A 20,431-nucleotide genomic window follows, 5' to 3' on the forward strand; every position below is an offset into this window, starting at 1 on the left:
TTTGATTTTAGGGATGGAACCTTGAAATCGTGGTACCCTTCTATAGGACGATCATAGAGAGCATCATAACCTATCGCATCACGGTCTGGTTTAGGGACTGATCAGTTGCACAGCGTCAGTCTCTGCACAGGATTCTAAAACCAGCAGAGCAGATTATAGGTGTCTCTATACACTCTTTTGGAAACAAAAACACCAAGTGGTGTGCCAGGAAAGCTGACTCCTCCTATCCCTCTCACCACCTCTTTACTGTTTTGCCCTATGGCAGAGCATCCGAGCCACAACTGCCAGACTTCGTAACAGTTTGTCCTCGAAGCCAGATTCCGTGATCACTGATCACGGAATCTGTAGATGTTCGTTTTGATCTTCTTTTAATTTGCGTTATTTCCTTATATCAGTTTGATTTTGCAGACGGAACCTTGAAATCATGGTATCCTTCTATAAGAGGATCATAGAGAGCGTCATAACCTTCTGCTTCAAGATCTGGTTTGGGGACTGCTTAGTGTCAGTCCCTGCACAGGATTCTAAAACCAGCAGAGCAGATTATACAAACCCCGTTTCCATATGAGTTGGGAAATTGTGTTAGATGTAAATATAAACAGAATACAATGATTTGCAAATCCTTTTCAACCCATATTCAATTGAATGCACTACAAAGACAAGATATTAGAGGTTCAATCTCATAAACTTTGTTTTTTGGGGGAAAATAATAATTAACTTAGAATTTCATGGCTGCAACATGTGCCAAAGTAGTTGGGAAAGGGCATGTTCACCACTGTGTTACATCACCTTTTCTTTTAACAACACTCAATAAACGTTTGGGAACTGAGGAAACTAATTGTTGAAGCTTTGAAAGTGGAATTCTTTCCCATTCTTGTTTTATGTAGAGCTTCAGTCGTTCAACAGTCCGGGGTCTCCGCTGTCGTATTTTACGCTTCATAATGCGCCACAGGGGCTTCACGGTGGAAGAGGGATTAGTGCGTCTGCCTCACAATACGAAGGTCCTGCAGTTCTGGGTTCAATCCCAGGCTCGGGATCTTTCTGTGTGAAGTTTGCATGTTCTCCCCGTGAATGCGTGGGTTCCCTCCGGGTACTCCGGCTTCTTCCCACTTCCAAAGACATGCACCTGGGGATAGGTTGGTTGGCAACACTAAATTGGCCCTAGTGTGTGAATGTGAGTGTGAATGTTGTCTGTCTATCTGTGTTGGCCCTGCGATGAGGTGGCGACTTGTCCAGGGTGTACGCCGCCTTCCGCCCGATTGTAGCTGAAATAGGCGCCAGCGCTCCCCGCGACCTCAAAAGGGAATAAGCGGTAGAAAGTAGATGGGATGGATGGATGCGCCACACATTTTCGATGGGAGACAGGTCTGGACTGCAGGCGGGCCAGGAAAATACCCGCAGTCTTTTTTTACGAAGCCACGCTGTTGTAACACATGCTGAATGTGGTTTGGCATTGTCTTGCTGAAATAAGCAGGGGCATTCATGAAAAAGACGGCGCTCAGATGGCAGCATATGTTGTTCCAAAACCTGTATGTACCTTTCAGCATTAATGGTGCTTTCACAGATGTGTAAGTTACCCATGCCTTGGGCGCTAATGCACCTCCATACCATCACAGATGCTGTCTTTTGAACTTTGCGTGGATAACAATTTGGATGGTTCGGTTCCCCTTTGGTCCGGATGACACGATGTCGAATATTTCCAAAAACAATTTGAAATGTGGACTCGTCAGACCACAGGTCACTTTTCCACTTTGCATCAGTCCATCTTAGATGATCTCAGGCCCAGAAAAGCCGGCGGCATTTCTGGATGTTGTTGATAAATTAGTTTTGCTTTGCATAGTAGAGCTTTAACTTGCACTTACAGATGTAGGGACAAACGGTATTTAGTGACAGTGGTTTTCTGAAGTATTAGATGAGCAATCCCAGCTGGGTAATCCAATCACCTGCCAGTTGTGCTTCGAGGCCGGTCCTTCCACACCCCACAATAGTGTATATCATACAACCCTACATCCAAGTGAAGATAAATGCAGTGAAATAGTGGTGTAATGTGTAGAGCTTTAACTTGCACTTACAGATGTAGCGACAAACTGTATTTAGTGACAGTGGTTTTCTGAAGTGTTCCTGAGCACATGTGGTGATATCTTTTAGAGATTGATGTCGGTTTTTAATACAGTGCCGTCTGAGGGATCGAAGGTCACGGTCATTCAGTGTTGGTTTCCGGCCGCTTACGTGGAGTGATTTCTCCAGATTCTCTGAAACTTTTGATGATATTATGGACCGTAGATGTTGAAATCCCTAAATTTCTTGCAATTGCACTTTGAGAAATGTTGTTCTTAAACTGTTTGACTATTGGCTCACGCATTTGTTCGCAAAGGGGTGTACCTCGCCCCATCCTTTTTTGCGAAAGACTGAGCATTTTTTGGGGAAGCTGTTTTTATACCCAATCATGGCACCCACCTGTTCCCAATTAGCCTGCACACCTGTGGGATGTTCCAAATAAGTGTCTGATGAGCACTCCTTAACTTTATCATTATTTATTGACACCTTTCCCAACTTCTTTGTCACATATTGCTGGCATCAAATTCTAAAGTTAATAATTATTTGCACAAAAAAATAAAAGTTTATCAGTTTGAACATCAAATATGTTGTCTTTGTAGCATATTCAACTGACTATGGGTGGAAAAGGATTTGCAAATCATTGTAGAAGCATTTAAGTCTCACCTTAAAACTCATTTGTATACTCTAGCCTTTAAATATACCTCCTTTTTAGACCAGTTGATCTGCCGCTTCTTTTCTTTCTCCTATGTCCCCCCCCTCCCTTGTGGAGGGGGTCCGGTCCGATGACCATGGATGAAGTACTGGCTGTCCAGAGTCGAGACCCAGGATGGACCGCTCGTCGGGACCCAGGATGGACCGCTCGCCTGTATCGGTTGGGGACATCTCTACGCTGCTGATCCGCCTCCGCTTGAGATGGTTTCCTGTGGACGGGACTCTCGCTGCTGTCTTGGATCCGCTTTGAACTGAACTCTCGCGGCTGTGTTGGAGCCACTACGGATTGAACTTTCACAGTATCATGTTAGACCCGCTCGACATCCATTGCTTTCGGTCCCCTAGAGGGGGGGTTGCCCACATCTGAGGTCCTCTCCAAGGTTTCTCATAGTCAGCATTGTCACTGGCGTCCCACTGGATGTGAATTCTCCCTGCCCACTGGGTGTGAGTTTTCCTTGCCCTTTTGTGGGTTCTTCCGAGGATGTTGTAGTCGTAATGATTTGTGCAGTCCTTTGAGACATTTGTGATTTGGGGCTATATAAATAAACATTGATTGATTGATTGATGGTATTCAGTTTATATCTAACACAATTTCCCAACTCATATGGAAACAGTTTGTCCTAGAAGCCATCAGATCACGGAATCTGTAGATGTTTGTTTCGATCATCTTCTAACTTACGTTATCTCCTTATATCAGTTTGATTTTGTGGACGGAACCTTGAAATTCCTGCTGCATACCGTGTTACCGGCTTCTCTCTGGGGGTACGGACACTGGAGGCATGAGGGACCTTTCCTGCAGTAACTGTGGGTGGTGTGGGTCTTGGCAACGGAGTAATGAAATAAAGTGAAAAAATAGAATTTTGATTTTTTTTTTCCCCCGAAAACCTGCTTCAGTGCATAATATATAGTTACATTAAATATATCAATAGTCAGAAGAAACTGTACAGTGTACAATGAAAGAAGTCTCTGCCTTTGCTCCATCCAATTGAGGAGCAGTAGGCAGGCGCCTGGGGACCAAATGAGGGTCTTAGGTCAGCATCTTGGTCAGTGAATCATCCCTGTGTGAACGACCCTGGGTTGCAAAGTGGGGTGTCTTACCCAAGGACACAACAGTGATAACTGCCATGGAAATAATGAAGGTATTGTAAACTATATTTATTGTATTTGGTCGTTTCTATCTCAAACTCAAAAGGATTTATTGCAGTCGTGGTTCTACAAGACTTTTGTGCTCCGTTGTTTTGATCCGGATATGTGTATCACTGCAAAAACTGAAATCTAAGTAAGATGAAATATCTCAAAAAAGGGTGATATTTGCTTATTTTCTGTCTGGTAAGATAATTCTTCTCAAGAAGCAGAGTCTTTTACTTGTTTTAAGGGTTTTGCTGCTAAATGATCTCAGTCAGATACTACAGCTTGTTTCCGACATTTTATGACCTATTTTAGGTCAAATATGCTTGAAACTATTTTTGTCCAAGTGTCCAAAACACACCCAGCAATGGTGCACAGGAAGGCGGGGAAGAAGAGGGGGAAAAAGGCGGCCAAATGTTCAAAAGTCCCAATTGTGTCCACACAAGTCCTGGGATACAAAAAAATGGCCAAAACTCACCCAGCACAGTCCCACGGGAAGTAGGGGGGAAAAATGAGAAAAGTCGGCAAAAGTCCCCCAAAATGTTCTAAATACCTACCCAGGTTCGAGTCCCAACCGGGTTCGAGTGTGCACTCTTTTGAACATTTCCCCGACTTTTCTCACTTTTCTCCCTACCTTCCCGTGGGACTTTGCTGGGCGCGTTTTGGACATTTCGGGCAAAACGTGGGACTTGAACCTGTGTCTGTATTTTGAACATTTTGGGGACTTTTGCTGACTTTTCCAACTTTCATCCCCTCTCCCCATGGGACTCGGCTGGGTGTGTTATGAACATTTAGGGCATCCCGGGACTTGCTCGGCCATACATAAGATTTTATGTTAGTGTTTTACTTGTTTTAAGTATTTAGGTCCTAAATGATCTCAGTAAGATATTACAGCTTGTAGCTGAGATTTGATGACCTATATTGAGTAAAATATGCTTGAAACTATTTTTGTCCAAGTGTCCAAAACACACCCAGCAATGGTGGACAGGAAGACGGGGAAGAAGAGGGGGAAAAAGGCGGCCAAAATGTTCAAAAGTCCCAATTGTGTCCAAAATACGTCCCCCGGGTTCCAGTCCCACGAGTCCCGCCGCTGGCCACACAAGTCCTGGGATACAAAAAAATGGCCAAAACTCACCCAGCACAGTCCCACGGGAAGTAGGGGGGAAAAATGAGAAAAGTCGGCAAAAGTCCCCCAAAATGTTGTAAATACCTACCCAGGTTCGAGTCCCAACCGGGTTCGAGTGTGCACTCTTTTGAATATTTCCCCGACTTTTCTCACTTTTCTCCCTACCTTCCCGTGGGACTTTGCTGGGCACGTTTTGGACATTTCGGGCAAAATGTGGGACTCGAACCTGTGTCGGTATTTTGAACATTTTTGGGACTTTTGCTGACTTTTCCAACTTTCATCCCCTCTCCCCATGGGACTCGGCTGGGTGTGTTATGAACATTTAGGGCATCCCGGGACTTGCGCGGCCATACATAAGATTTTATGTTAGTGTTTTACTTGTTTTAAGTATTTAGGTCCTAAATGATCTCAGTAAGATATTACAGCTTGTAGCTGAGATTTGATGACCTATATTGAGTAAAATATGCTTGAAACTATTTTTGTCCAAGTGTCCAAAACACACCCAGCAATGGTGCACAGGAAGACGGGGAAGAAGAGGGGGAAAAGGCGGCCAAAATGTTCAAAAGTCCCAATTGTGTCCAAAATACGTCCCCGGGGTTCCAGTCCCACGAGTCCCGCCGCTGGCCACACAAGTCCTGGGATACAAAAAATGGCCAAAACGCACCCAGCAAAGTCCCACAGGAAGTGGGGGGGAAAAATGAGAAAAGTCGGCAAAAGTCCCCCAAAATTTTCTAAATACCTACCCAGGTTCGAGTCCCAACCGGGTTCGAGTGTGCACTCTTTTGAACATTTCCCCGACTTTTCTCACTGTTCTCCCTACCTTCCCGTGGGACTTTGCTGGGCGCGTTTCGGACATTTCGGGCAAAACGTGGGACTCGAACCTGTGTCTTTTTTTGATTGATGGATTGATACTTTTATTAATAGATTGCATAGTACAGTACATATTCCGTACAATTGACCACTAAATGGTAACACCCGAATAAGTTTTTCAACTTGTTTAAGTCGGGGTCCACGTTAATCAATTCATGTCAGTATTTTGAACATTTTTGGGATTTTTGCTGACTTTTGAAAAATGAGAAAAGTCGGCAAAAGTCCCCCCAAATTTTCTAAATACCTACCCAGGTTCGAGTCCCAACCGGGTTCGAGTGTGCACTCTTTTGAACATTTCCCCGACTTTTCTCACTTTTCTCCCCACCTTCCCGTGGGACTTTGCTGGGCGCGTTTCGGACATTTCGGGCAAAACGTGGGACTCGAACCTGTGTCGGTATTTTGAAAATTTTTGGGACTTTTGCTGACTTTTCCAACTTTCATCCCCTCTCCCCATGGGACTCGGCTGGGTGTGTTATGAACATTTAGGGCATCCCGGGACTTGCGCGGCCATGGATAAGATTTTATGTTAGTGTTTTACTTGTTTTAAGTATTTAGGTCCTAAATGATCTCAGTAAGATATTACAGCTTGTAGCTGAGATTTGATGACCTATATTGAGTAAAATATGCTTGAAACTATTTTTGTCCAAGTGTCCAAAACACACCCAGCAATGGTGCACAGGAAGGCGGGGAAGAAGAGGGGGAAAAGGCGGCCAAAATGTTCAAAAGTCCCATTTGTGTCCAAAATACCTCCCCGGGGTTTCAGTCCCACGACTCCCGCCGCTGGCCACACAAGTCCTGGGATACAAAAAAATGGCCAAAACTCACCCAGCACAGTCCCACGGGAAGTAGGGGGGAAAAATGAGAAAAGTCGGCAAAAGTCCCCCAAAATGTTCTAAATACCTACCCAGGTTCGAGTCCCAACCGGGTTCGAGTGTGCACTCTTTTGAACATTTCCCCGACTTTTCTCACTTTTCTCCCTACCTTCCCGTGGGACTTTGCTGGGCGCGTTTTGGACATTTCGGGCATCCCGGCCGGCGGCGGAACTTGTGGGACTCGAACCTGTGTAGGTATTTTGAACATTTTTGGGACTTTTGCTGACTTCTCCAACTTTCATCCCCTCTCTCCATGGGACTCGGCTGGGTGTGTTATGAACATTTAGGGCATCCCGGGACTTGCGCGGCCATACATAAGATTTTATGTTAGTGTTTTACTTGTTTTAAGTATTTAGGTCCTAAATGAGCTCAGTAAGATATTACAGCTTGTAGCTGAGATTTTATGACCTATATTGAGTAAAATATGCTTGAAACTATTTTTGTCCAAGTGTCCAAAACACACCCAGCAATGGTGCACAGGAAGGCGGGGAAGAAGAGGGGGAAATGGCGGCCAAAATGTTCAAAAGTCCCAATTGTGTCCAAAATACCTCTCCGGGGTTCCAGTCCCACGTGTCCCGCCGCTGGCCACACAAGTCCTGGGATACAAAAAAATGTCCAAAACTCACCCAGCACAGTCCCACGGGAAGTAGGGGGGAAAAATGAGAAAAGTCGGCAAAAGTCCCCCAAAAGTTTCTAAATACCTACCCAGGTTCGAGTCCCAACCGGGTTCGAGTGTGCACTCTTTTGAACATTTCCCCGAATTTTCTCACTTTTCTCCCTACCTTCCCGTGGGACTTTGCTGGGCGCGTTTTGGACATTTCGGGCAAAACGTGGGACTCGAACCTGTGTCGGTATTTTGAACATTTTTGGGACTTTTGCTGACTTTTCCAACTTTTATCCCCTCTCCCCATGGGACTTGGCTGGGTGTGTTATGAACATTTAGGGCATCCCGGGACTTGCGCGGCCATACATAAGATTTTATCTTAGTGTTTTACTTGTTTTAAGTATTTAGGTCTTAAATGATATCAGTAAGATATTACAGCTTGTAGCTGAGATTTGATGACCTATATTGAATAAAATATGCTTGAAACTATTTTTGTCCTAGTGTCCAAAACACACCCAGCAATGGTGGACAGGAAGAGGGGGAAAAGGCGGCCAAAATGTTCAAAAGTCCCAATTGTGTCCAAAATACGTCCCCGGGGTTCCAGTCCCACGTGTCCCGCCGCTGGCCACAAAAGTCCTGGGATACAAAAAATGGCCAAAAGGCACCCAGCAAAGTCCCACGGGAAGTAAGGGGGAAAAATGAGAAAAGTCAGCAAAAGTCCCCCAAAATTTTCTAAATACCTACCCAGGTTCGAGTCCCAACCGGGTTCGAGTGTGCACTCTTTTGAACTTTTCCCCGACTTTTCTCACTTTTCTCCCTACCTTCCCGTGGGACTTTGCTGGGCGTGTTTCGGACATTTCGGGCAAAACGTGGGACTCGAACCTGTGTCGGTATTTTGAACATTTTTGGGACTTTTGCTCACTTTTGAAAAATGAGAAAAGTCGGCAAAAGTCCCCCAAAATTTTCTAAATACCCACCCAGGTTCGAGTCTCAACCGGGTTCGAGTGTGCACTCTTTTGAACATTTCCCCGACTTTTCTCACTTTTCTCCCTACCTTCCCGTGGGACTTTGCTGGGCGCGTTTTGGACATTTCGGGCATCCCGGCCGGCGGCGGAACTTGTGGGACTCGAACCTGTGTAGGTATTTTGAACATTTTTGGGACTTTTGCTGACTTTTCCAACTTTCATCCCCTCTCCCCATGGGACTCGGCTGGGTGTGTTATGAACATTTAGGGCATCCCGGGACTTGCGCGGCCATACATAAGATTTTATGTTAGTGTTTTACTTGTTTTAAGTATTTAGGTCCTAAATGATCTCAGTAAGATATTACAGCTTGTAGCTGAGATTTGATGACCTATATTGAGTAAAACATGCTTGAAACTATTTTTGTCCAAGTGTCCAAAACACACCCAGCAATGGTGCACAGGAAGGCGGGGAAGAAGAGGGGGAAAAGGCGGCCAAAAGGTTCAAAAGTCCCAATTATGTCCAAAATGCCTCCCCGGGATTCCATTCCCACGAGTCTCGCCGCTGGCCACACAAGTCCTGGGATACAAAAAATGTCCAAAACACACCCAGCAAAGTCCCACGGGAAGTAGGGGGGAAAAATGAGAAAAGTCGGCAAAAGTCCCCCAAAATTTTCTAAGTACCTACCCAGGTTCGAGTCCCAACCGGGTTCGAGTGTGCACTCTTTTGAACATTTCCCTGACTTTTCTCACTTTTCTCCCTACCTTCCTGTGGGACTTTGCTGGGCGCGTTTTGGACATTTCGGGCAAAACGTGGGACTCGAACCTGTGTCGGTATTTTGAACATTTTTGGGATTTTTGCTGACTTTTCCAACTTTCATCCCCTCTCCCCATGGGACTCGGCTGGGTGTGTTATGAACATTTAGGGCATCCCGGGACTTGTGCGGCCATACACAAGATTTTATGTAAGAATGTTTTACTTGTTTTAAGTATTTAGGTCCTAAATGATCTCAGTAAGATATTACAGCTTGTAGCTGAGATTTGATGACCTATATTGAGTAAAATATGCTTGAAACTATTTTTGTCCAAGTGTCCAAAACACACCCAGCAATGGTGCACAGGAAGGCGGGGAAGAAGAGGGGGAAAAGGCGGCCAAAATGTTCAAAAGTCCCAATTGTGTCCAAAATACCTCCCCGGGGTTCCAGTCCCATGAGTCCCGCCGCTGGCCACACAAGTCCTGGGATACAAAAAAATGTCCAAAACTCACCCTGCACAGTCCCACAGGAAGTAGGGGGGAAAAATGAGAAAAGTCGGCAAAAGTCCCCCAAAAGTTTCTAAATACCTACCCAGGTTTGAGTCCCAACCGGGTTCGAGTGTGCACTCTTTTGAACATTTCCCCGACTTTTCTCACTTTTCTCCCTACCTTCCTGTGGGACTTTGCTGGGCGCGTTTTGGACATTTCGGTCATCCCGGCCGGCGGCGGAACTTGTGGGACTCGAACCTGTGTAGGTATTTTGAAAATTTTTGGGACTTTTGCTGACTTTTCCAACTTACATCCCCTCTCCCCATGGGACTCGGCTGGGTGTGTTATGAACATTTAGGGCATCCCGGGACTTGCTCGGCCATACATAAGATTTTATGTTAGTGTTTTACTTGTTTTAAGTATTTAGGTCCTAAATGATCTCAGTAAGATATTACAGCTTGTAGCTGAGATTTGATGACCTATATTGAGTAAAATATGCTTGAAACTATTTTTGTCCAAGTGTCCAAAACACACCCAGCAATGGTGGACAGGAAGACGGGGAAGAAGAGGGGGAAAAAGGCGGCCAAAATGTTCAAAAGTCCCAATTGTGTCCAAAATACGTCCCCCGGGTTCCAGTCCCACGAGTCCCGCCGCTGGCCACACAAGTCCTGGGATACAAAAAAATGGCCAAAACTCACCCAGCACAGTCCCACGGGAAGTAGGGGGGAAAAATGAGAAAAGTCGGCAAAAGTCCCCCAAAATGTTGTAAATACCTACCCAGGTTCGAGTCCCAACCGGGTTCGAGTGTGCACTCTTTTGAATATTTCCCCGACTTTTCTCACTTTTCTCCCTACCTTCCCGTGGGACTTTGCTGGGCACGTTTTGGACATTTCGGGCAAAATGTGGGACTCGAACCTGTGTCGGTATTTTGAACATTTTTGGGACTTTTGCTGACTTTTCCAACTTTCATCCCCTCTCCCCATGGGACTCAGCTGGGTGTGTTATGAACATTTAGGGCATCCCGGGACTTGCGCGGCCATGGATAAGATTTTATGTTAGTGTTTTACTTGTTTTAAGTATTTAGGTCCTAAATGAGCTCAGTAAGATATTACAGCTTGTAGCTGAGATTTGATGACCTATATTGAGTAAAATATGCTTGAAACTATTTTTGTCCAAGTGTCCAAAACACACCCAGCAATGGTGGACAGGAAGGCGGGGAAGAAGAGGGGGAAAAGGCGGCCAAAATGTTCAAAAGTCCCAATTGTGTCCAAAATACGTCCCCGGGGTTCCAGTCCCACGAGTCCCGCCACTGGCCACACAAGTCCTGGGATACAAAAAATGGCCAAAACTCACCCAGCAAAGTCCCACGGGAAGTAAGGGGAAAAAATGAGAAAAGTCTGCAAAAGTCCTCCAAAATTTTCTACATACCTACCCAGGTTCGAGTCCCAACCGGGTTCGAGTGTGCACTCTTTTGAATATTTCCCCGACTTTTCTCACTTTTCTCCCTACCTTCCCGTGGGACTTTGCTGGGCGCGTTTCGGACATTTCGGGCAAAACGTGGGACTCGAACCTGTGTCGGTATTTTGAACATTTTTGGGACTTTTGCTGACTTTTGAAAAATGAGAAAAGTCAGCAAAAGTCCCCCAAAATGTTCTAAATACTTACCCGGGTTCGAGTCCCAACCGGGTTCGAGAGTGCACTCTTTTGAACATTTCCCTGACTTTTCTCACTGTTCTCCCTACCTTCCCGTGGGACTTTGCTGGGCGCGTTTTGGACACTTCGGGCATCCCGGCCGGCGGCGGAACTTGTGGGACTCGAACCTGTGTAGGTATTTTGAACATTTTTGGGACTTTTGCTGACTTTTCCAACTTTCATCCCCTCTCCCCATGGGACTCGGCTGGGTATGTTATGAACAATTAGGGCATCCCGGGACTTGCGCGGCCATACATAAGATTTTATGTTAGTGTTTTACTTGTTTTAAGTATTTAGGTCCTAAATGATCTCAGTAAGATATTACAGCTTGTAGCTGAGATTTGATGACCTATATTGAGTAAAATATGCTTGAAACTATTTTTGTCCAAGTGTCCAAAACACACCCAGCAATGGTGCACAGGAAGGCGGGGAAGAAGAGGGTGAAAAGGCGGCCAAAATGTTCAAAAGTCCCAATTGTGTCCAAAATACGTCCCCGGGGTTCCAGTCCCACGAGTCCCCCCGCTGGCCACATAAGTCCTGGGATACAAAAAAATGGGTAAAACGCACCCAGCAAAGTCCCATGGGAGGTAGGGGGGAGAAATGAGAAAAGTCGGAAAAAGTCCCCCCAAATTTTCTAAATACCTACCCAGGTTCGAGTCCCAACCGGGTTCGAGTGTGCACTCTTTTGAATATTTCCCCGACTTTTCTCACTTTTCTCCCTACCTTCCCGTGGGACTTTGCTGGGCGCGTTTCGGACATTTCGGGCAAAACGTGGGACTCGAACCTGTGTCTTTTTTTGATTGATTGATTGATACTTTTATTAGTAGATTGCACAGTACAGTACATATTCCGTACAATTGACCACTTAATGGTAACACCCAAATAAGTTTTTCAACTTGTTTAAGTCGGGGTCCACGTTAATCAATTCATGTCAGTATTTTGAACATTTTTGGGACTTTTGCTGACTTTTCCAACTTTCATCCCCTTTCCCCATGGGAGTCCCCCAAAATTTTCTAAATACCTACCCAGGTTCGAGTCTCAACCGGGTTCGAGTGTGCACTCTTTTGAACATTTCCCCGACTTTTCTCACTTTTCTCCCTACCTTCCCGTGGGACTTTGCTGGGCGCGTTTCGGACATTTCAGGCAAAACGTGGGACTCGAACCTGTGTCGGTATTTTGAACATTTTTGGGACTTTTGCTGACTTTTGAAAAATGAGAAAAGTCAGCAAAAGTCCCCCAAAATGTTCTAAATACTTACCCAGGTTCGAGTCCCAACCGGGTTCGAGTGTGCACTCTTTTGAACATTTCCCCAACTTTTCTCACTTTTCTCCCTACCTTCCTGTGGGACTTTGCTGGGCGCGTTTTGGACATCTCGGGCATCCCGGCCGGCGGCGGATTTTGTGGGACTCGAACCTGTGTAGGTATTTTGAAAATTTTTGGGACTTTTGCTGACTTTTCCAACTTTCATCCCCTCTCCCCATGGGACTCGGCTGGGTGTGTTATGAACATTTAGGGCATCCCAGGACTTGCGCGGCCATACACAAGATTTTATGTTAGTGTTTTACTTGTTTTAAGTATTTAGGTCCTAAATGATCTCAGTAAGATATTAGAGCTTGTAGCTGAGATTTTATGACCTATATTGAGTAAAATATGCTTGAAACTATTTTTGTCCAAGTGTCCAAAACACACCCAGCAATGGTGGACAGGAAGGCGGGGAAGAAGAGGGGGAAAAGGCGGCCAAAATATTCAAAAGTCCCAATTGTGTCCAAAATACCTCCCCGGGGTTCCAGTCCCACGAGTCCCGCCACTGGCCACACAAGTCCTGGGATACAAAAAAATGGCCAAAAGGCACCCAGCAAAGTCCCACGGGAAGTAGGAGGGAAAAATGAGAAAAGTCGGCAAAAGTCCCCCAAAATTTTCTAAATACCTACCCAGGTTTGAGTCCCAACCGGGTTCGAGTGTGCACTCTTTTGAACATTTCCCCGACTTTTCCCACTTTTCTCCCTACCTTCCCGTGGGACTTTGCTGGGCGCGATTCGGACATTTCGGGCAAAACGTGGGACTCGAACCTGTGTAGGTATTTTGAACATTTTTGGGACTTTTGCTGACTTTTCCAACTTTCATCCCCTCTCCCCATGGGACTCGGCTGGGTATGTTATGAACAATTAGGGCATCCCGGGACTTGCGCGGCCATACATAAGATTTTATGTTAGTGTTTTACTTGTTTTAAGTATTTAGGTCCTAAATGATCTCAGTAAGATATTACAGCTTGTAGCTGAGATTTGATGACCTATATTGAGTAAAATATGCTTGAAACTATTTTTGTCCAAGTGTCCAAAACACACCCAGCAATGGTGCACAGGAAGGCGGGGAAGAAGAAAGTGAAAAGGCGGCCAAAATGTTCAAAAGTCCCAATTGTGTCCAAAATACGTCCCCGGGGTTCCAGTCCCACGTGTCCCGCCGCTTGCCACACAAGTCCTGGGATACAAAAAAATGTCCAAAACTCACCCAGCACAGTCCCACGGGAAGTAGGGGGGAAAAATGAGAAAAGTCGGCAAAAGTCCCCCAAAAGTTTCTAAATACCTACCCAGGTTCGAGTCCCAACCGGGTTCGAGTGTGCACTCTTTTGAACATTTCCCCGACTTTTCTCACTTTTCTCCCTACCTTCCCGTGGGACTTTGCTGGGCGCGTTTTGGACATTTCGGGCAAAACGTGGGACTCGAACCTGTGTCGGTATTTTGAACATTTTTGGGACTTTTGCTGACTTTTCCAACTTTCATCCCCTCTCCCCATGGGACTTGGCTGGGTGTGTTATGAACATTTAGGGCATCCCGGGACTTGCGCGGCCATACATAAGATTTTATCTTAGTGTTTTACTTGTTTTAAGTATTTAGGTCTTAAATGATCTCAGTAAGATATTACAGCTTGTAGCTGAGATTTGATGACCTATATTGAGTAAAATATGCTTGAAACTATTTTTGTCCAAGTGTCCAAAACACACCAAGCAATGGTGGACAGGAAGAGGGGGAAAAGGCGGCCAAAATGTTCAAAAGTCCCAATTGTGTCCAAAATACGTCCCCGGGGTTCCAGTCCCACGTGTCCCGCCGCTGGCCACAAAAGTCCTGGGATACAAAAAATGGCCAAAAGGCACCCAGCAAAGTCCCACGGGAAGTAGGGGGGAAAAATGAGAAAAGTCAGCAAAAGTCCCCCCAAATTTTCTAAATACCTACCCAGGTTCGAGTCCCAACCGGGTTCGAGTGTGCACTCTTTTGAACATTTCCCTGACTTTTCTCACTTTTCTCCCTACCTTCCCGTGGGACTTTGCATGGGCGCGTTTTGGACACTTCGAGCATCCCGGCCGGCGGCGGAACTTGTGGGACTCGAACCTGTGTAGGTATTTTGAACATTTTTGGGACTTTTGCTGACTTTTCCAACTTTCATCCCCTCTCCCCATGGGACTCGGCTGGGTGTGTTATGAACATGTAGGGCATCCTGGGACTTGCGCGGCCATACATAAGATTTTATGTTAGTGTTGTACTTGTTTTAAGTCCCAAATTTTCTAAATACCTACCCAGGTTCGAGTCCCAACCGGGTTCGAGTGTTTTACTTCTTTTAAGTGTTTAGGTCCTAAATGATCTCAGTAAGATATTACAGCTTGTAGCTGAGATTCGATGACCTATACTGAGTAAAACATGCTTGAAACGAGAATTGCAAATGTTGCAAAGCTGTGTCATCAACACTCACAAGTATAAAACTACTTTTTAAAGTAAGAAATTTCTTATTTCAAGAATGTAAAACAAAATCCTGACTTTGACACAATTGTTTCTCATATTAAAACAGATGACAGCCAAATAGACTTTGCCGGGTTTTTTTTTCAATGAAACAATAGAAAATACGTACTGGCATACTGTAGTAGTACACTTGTTATTAGTGAGAATGTACTTATTTTGAGGGGTTTTGGGGTTCATTGAAGTTGACTAATTTTGCTTGTTTTGGAAAGTCTTGATAAGCAAAATTTTCTTGTTCTATTGGCAGATAATTTTGCTTCGTTCAAGTAAAATACACCTCATTTTTGTATTTTTTTTTCTTGTTTTTGAACACTGACTTTTGCAGTGTATATATATATATATATATATATATATATATATATAGGTCTAGGAAATGCGATATGAAGTGATGAGTGATGATTCGTGTGCAAATTGCCTCACATTGGACGAGACGTATTGATTTTGGAATGTTGGCACTTAAATCTTTTGAGCTCTGCGCTTCTGTGGCGCGATGATTACTTTTTCATAATCTCATTGATATTTCATCATTATTCCGCTTCTTCCTTCCTTCCTGCTGAGTACTGCCAAATGCCCTTCTGGAAAGCAATTATGATATGGACGCCTGTCATTCCTTTCTTATGTGCCAGGAGTCTGTTTTGATAACATATGATGCTTACATATTGGAGCGGACATTGTCACCGGAGATGTCCGACAATGGCTTTTTTTGCCGATATTCCGATATTTTCCAACTCTTAATTACGATATCAACCGATACCAATATATACAGTCGTGGAATTAACACATTATTAAGCCTAATGTTGTTGTGATTAAACAATGCAACAAGGTTTTCCAAAATAAATCAACTAAAGTTATGGAAAAAAAAAAGAGTTAGTGCTGCAAGGGGTTCTATCGGCATTTGTTCTGTTGTGTTTATGATGTGTTACGGTGCAGATGTTCTTTTTGTTTGGTGTGGGTTCACAGTATGGCGCATATTTGGGGCGGCATAGCTCGGTTGGTAGAGTGGCCGTGCCAGCAACTTGAGGGTTGCAGGTTCGATTCCCGCTACCGCCATCCTAGTCATTGCCGTTGTGTCCTCGGGCAAGACACTTTACCCACCTGCTCCCAGTGCCACCCACGCCGGTTTAAATGTAACTTACATATTGGGTGTCACTATGTAAAGCGCTTTGAGTCACTTGAGAAAAGCGCTATATAAATATAATTCACTTCACTTCACTTGTAACAGTGTTAAAGTTCGACGACTGCAACGCGCTTATTGTCGGGATCCCCAGCAAAATTATTCAGAAGCTGCAATACAAACAGTATAGTGCTGCTAGGATCCTGATGAGAGTGCGGAAATACGACCATATCACACTGTGAACGACTCCAGCCGTCGTCGTGGGGATTGCATGGACCACCCAGGAAGGACATCGTGTCGAGCAGGTTTGACTCTTATGTTTTCAAATAGGAAAGCGTCAGTGTCGATATGGTCGCTTTTCAGCAACTTCTCCGCTGCTCGTCTCGGTCTGCTTTTCAGCTGCCGGTGTCGACGTCTTCCTCTGGGGCTCATTCTCGGATTGGTCTTGTTCGTCTGCTTCTGCTGTGCTGCGGACACTCCTCTTTCTCTTGATCTTTCCTCCTTCTCCTATTTTAAACACTGTGAGGAAATAGGCAAATTGTGAGCCGGTGTGTGAGCCACGCACCTGATCTCGATTGCTGCAGCGTCGCTCCCGGCACGCTCCGCCTCTTCGTTCCGCTGCATTCTCCGCCTCCTGGCTGCCATCTTGAGCAGGGCCAAAGCGTGTCCTGCCCCGTCGTCGGCCCGTCGGCTCCGCCTCTCCACACACACCAATTCTGAAATCCCTTCACTGGCTTCCTGTTCCACTCAGGGTTGAATACAAAGTCGCCCTACTAACCCACCAGTGCCTCCATGGAAATGCCTCCCTATACCTCAAAGAACTATTCACTCCCAAATCCTCCACACGACACCTTCGCTCCTAACAGGCTAACCTCCTCCGACACGAACAATGGGGGAAACGGGCTTTCTGCACCGCCGCTCCCAGTCTGTGGAAAGCACTCCCTGACTACCTGAGGGCACCACAGACTGTGAATGCTTTTAACAAAGGCTTAAAAACCCTTCTTTAAAAAAAAAAAAACATTTTTACAGATATATGAATACTATTTCTAGCTATTAGTCTGTTCTAGTTTTTATTTGTATTATATTTTTTAGTATTATTATTTTATTTGATTATTTTGTATTTTTTTTTTAAATACACTGTAGCACTTTGAGGTTGTTTGCTCAATGTTTACAAATAAAATATATTATTATTATTATTATTATTATTATTATTATTATAAAGTTGTTCATACGGCCACCCTCAGTGTGACCTGTATAGCTGTTGACCAAGTATGCCTTGCATTCACTTGTGTGTGTGAAAAGCCGTAGATATTATGTGACTGGGCCAGAATGCAAAGGCAGTGCCTTTAAGGTTTATTGGCGCTCTGTACCTCTCCCTACGTCGGTGTACCACTCCGTTCAGTGGCGTTTTAAAAAGTCATACATTTTAATTTTTGAAACCGATACCGATTATTTCCGATATTACATTTTAAAGCAAATATCGAACAATAATATCGCCAGTCCGATATTACGGACAGCTCTAATTTTCACCTTTGTTTTGGCAATATCCTTTAATCGCGACGCGTAAATGGACAGTTCTCATTTGTTACCGTACCCACAATGCACCGGGACTTTAGCTGCTGCAGGATGGAACATACACTGAATAGTAACACTATTTTCCACGCCTCCTTGCATGAACGACGATGCGTCACTGTGACAGACTTCTCAAGCTGTCGTGCGGGTTCCAAGGACCGTCAAGGAAGGACATAGCGGCGGCACGTTTAGACGTCTTTATTTTTCAAAAAGACTGCTTTTCAGCTTCTCCGGCAAACCCCTTGCCTTTCTGCTTCGGGCGTCGTCGCTTCTCTCGCGCTCTCAGTCTCTCTCTCTCTCTCTCAGCGTCAGCTTCCCTCCGGCTCCTTCTCGTCTCTCCGCCTCTTCTATACAGTGCGAGAGGGTTACTCAATTGTCACCAGGTGCGCGATCCACGCACCTGATCTTGATTGCGGCGTCGCTCCCGGCGTGCCTCGCCTCGCTGTCGGACTGCTGGCCACGCCTCCTCGCCGCCATCTTGGGCTGGGCTACGGTGTGCCCTGCCTTGCTGTCAGACTGCCGGCTCCGCCTCCCCACAGTCACTTTTACGCATGCAATGGAATCACTCAAACCAACACTGACGGATAAAAATAATAAATAATTCTGTATTGCACGACGTAACGTTATTTCGGTTTGGGGGTGGGGAGGGAGGCATGTCGCTTTGACAAGTGTTTGATATAACAGTGGGGGGGTGGGGGGGTCGTCACCCTCGCCACACATCACACCACAGCGTGACATTGAGAAATGACCGTAGGTGGCTTTACTTTGGTGGCATGGAAAAAAATGCTTGCCACCCCAGCTGCTACCCCAATTTTCGACAGCCCATTAAAAAAACATCTCCCCCCCAAACATGCTGGATTACAAACCTATTTTACCCAGCTGCCACTTTTCATTCCTGAATCCGGCAGCATCTCCCCATTGCAGATTCAAGTTTCAACATCTGTTTGGGGTCTTTTTTTCCCCCCCACATGTCCTCACTTGAAAATAGAGCAAATGGTACAATGTTTTTTTTTTTATAAATTTTTTTCAAGTACAGTTGTTTACGTAAAGGATCAACTAAAGTCCATTTCAATCACAAACCTAATTTTTCATTCAGGAGACTAGGATTAAAATTGTACATCGGTCATAAAAGTGGAACACTATTTATGAACATAAACCCATTCCGATTTTCTAAACACAGAAAACGAGTTTTCATTTCATGAAAGAGAGGCTTAAAGACAGGATATTGTAGGCACGATTGATGCTGTCGGAACATTCATCTTTTATTAGTTTTTTTTCGGGTTTTAATATCGGAAATGTTTAAAAACGTCTACCTTTTTTAGCCCTTTCAGATCGGCATGTGATGTAAATTAGGTTATTTTATGCAAACACCAAAACCAGTGAATTTGGCAGGTTGTGTAAATCAGAGGTCCGCAACCCAACCCCTGATTGGTGCCGGGCCACAGAATAATTTTTTATTATTTTAATATTTTAATTTTTTTTTTTATTTTTTTTATTAAATCAAAATAAAAACACAAGATACACTTACAACTAGTGCACCAACCCCAAAAAACTCCCTTTTTTGTGACAAAAAAATACATAAATAAAAAAAAAAAATATTTTTTTAATTACATTTTTGTATTTATTTATTTAATTTAATAGTTTTTATTAAATCAACATAAAAACACAAGATACAATTACAATTAGTGCACCAACCCCAAAAAACTCCCCTTTTTCGTGACAAAAAATGAATAAATAAATATATTCTTTTTTTATTACTTAAATGTTTTTATTTATTTTTATTTTTTTTATTTTTATTAAATCAACATAAAAACACAAGATACACTTACAACTAGTGCACCAACCCCAAAAAAACTCCCTTTTTTGTGACAAAAAAATACATAAATAAAAAAAAATATTATTTTTTTATTTACATTTTTGTATTTATTTATTTTATTTAATTGTTTTTATTAAATCAACATCAAAACACAAGATACACTTACAATTAGTGCACCAACCCAGAAAAACTCCCTTTTTTTGTGACGAAAAATGAATAAATAAATAAATATATTCTTTTTTTATTACTTAATTTTTTTTATTTTTTTATTTTTTATTTTTTTGTATTTTTATTAAATTAACATAAAAACACAAGATACACTTACAATTAGTGCACCAACCCAAAAAAAACTCCCTTTTTCGTGACAAAAAATGAATAAATAAATAAATATATTCTTTTTTTATTACTTAAATTTTTTTATTTATTTTTATTTTTTATTTTTTATTTTATTAAATCAACATAAAAACACAAGATACACTTACAATTAGTGCACCAACCCAAAAAAACTCCCTTTTTCGTGACAAAAAAAATGAATAAATAGATAAATAAATAAATATATTCTTTTTTTATTATTTAAATTGTTTTTTTTATTTATTTATTTTTTTAATTATTTTTATTAATTCAATATAAAAAACACAAGATACACTTACAATTAGTGCACCAACCCAAAAAATACTCCCCTTTTCGTGACAAAAATAAATAAATTAATACATTTAAAAAAATAATAATAATAATAATTGATTAACGTGGACCCCGACTTAAACAAGTTAAAACACTTATTGGGGTGTTACCATTTAGTGGTCAATTGTACGGAATATGTACTGAACTGTGCAATCTACTAATAAAAGTATCAATTAATCAATCAATGAAAAATGACCC

This window comes from Nerophis ophidion, linkage group LG22 (assembly GCF_033978795.1).
Source record: "Nerophis ophidion isolate RoL-2023_Sa linkage group LG22, RoL_Noph_v1.0, whole genome shotgun sequence".
Taxonomy (NCBI): domain Eukaryota; kingdom Metazoa; phylum Chordata; class Actinopteri; order Syngnathiformes; family Syngnathidae; genus Nerophis; species Nerophis ophidion.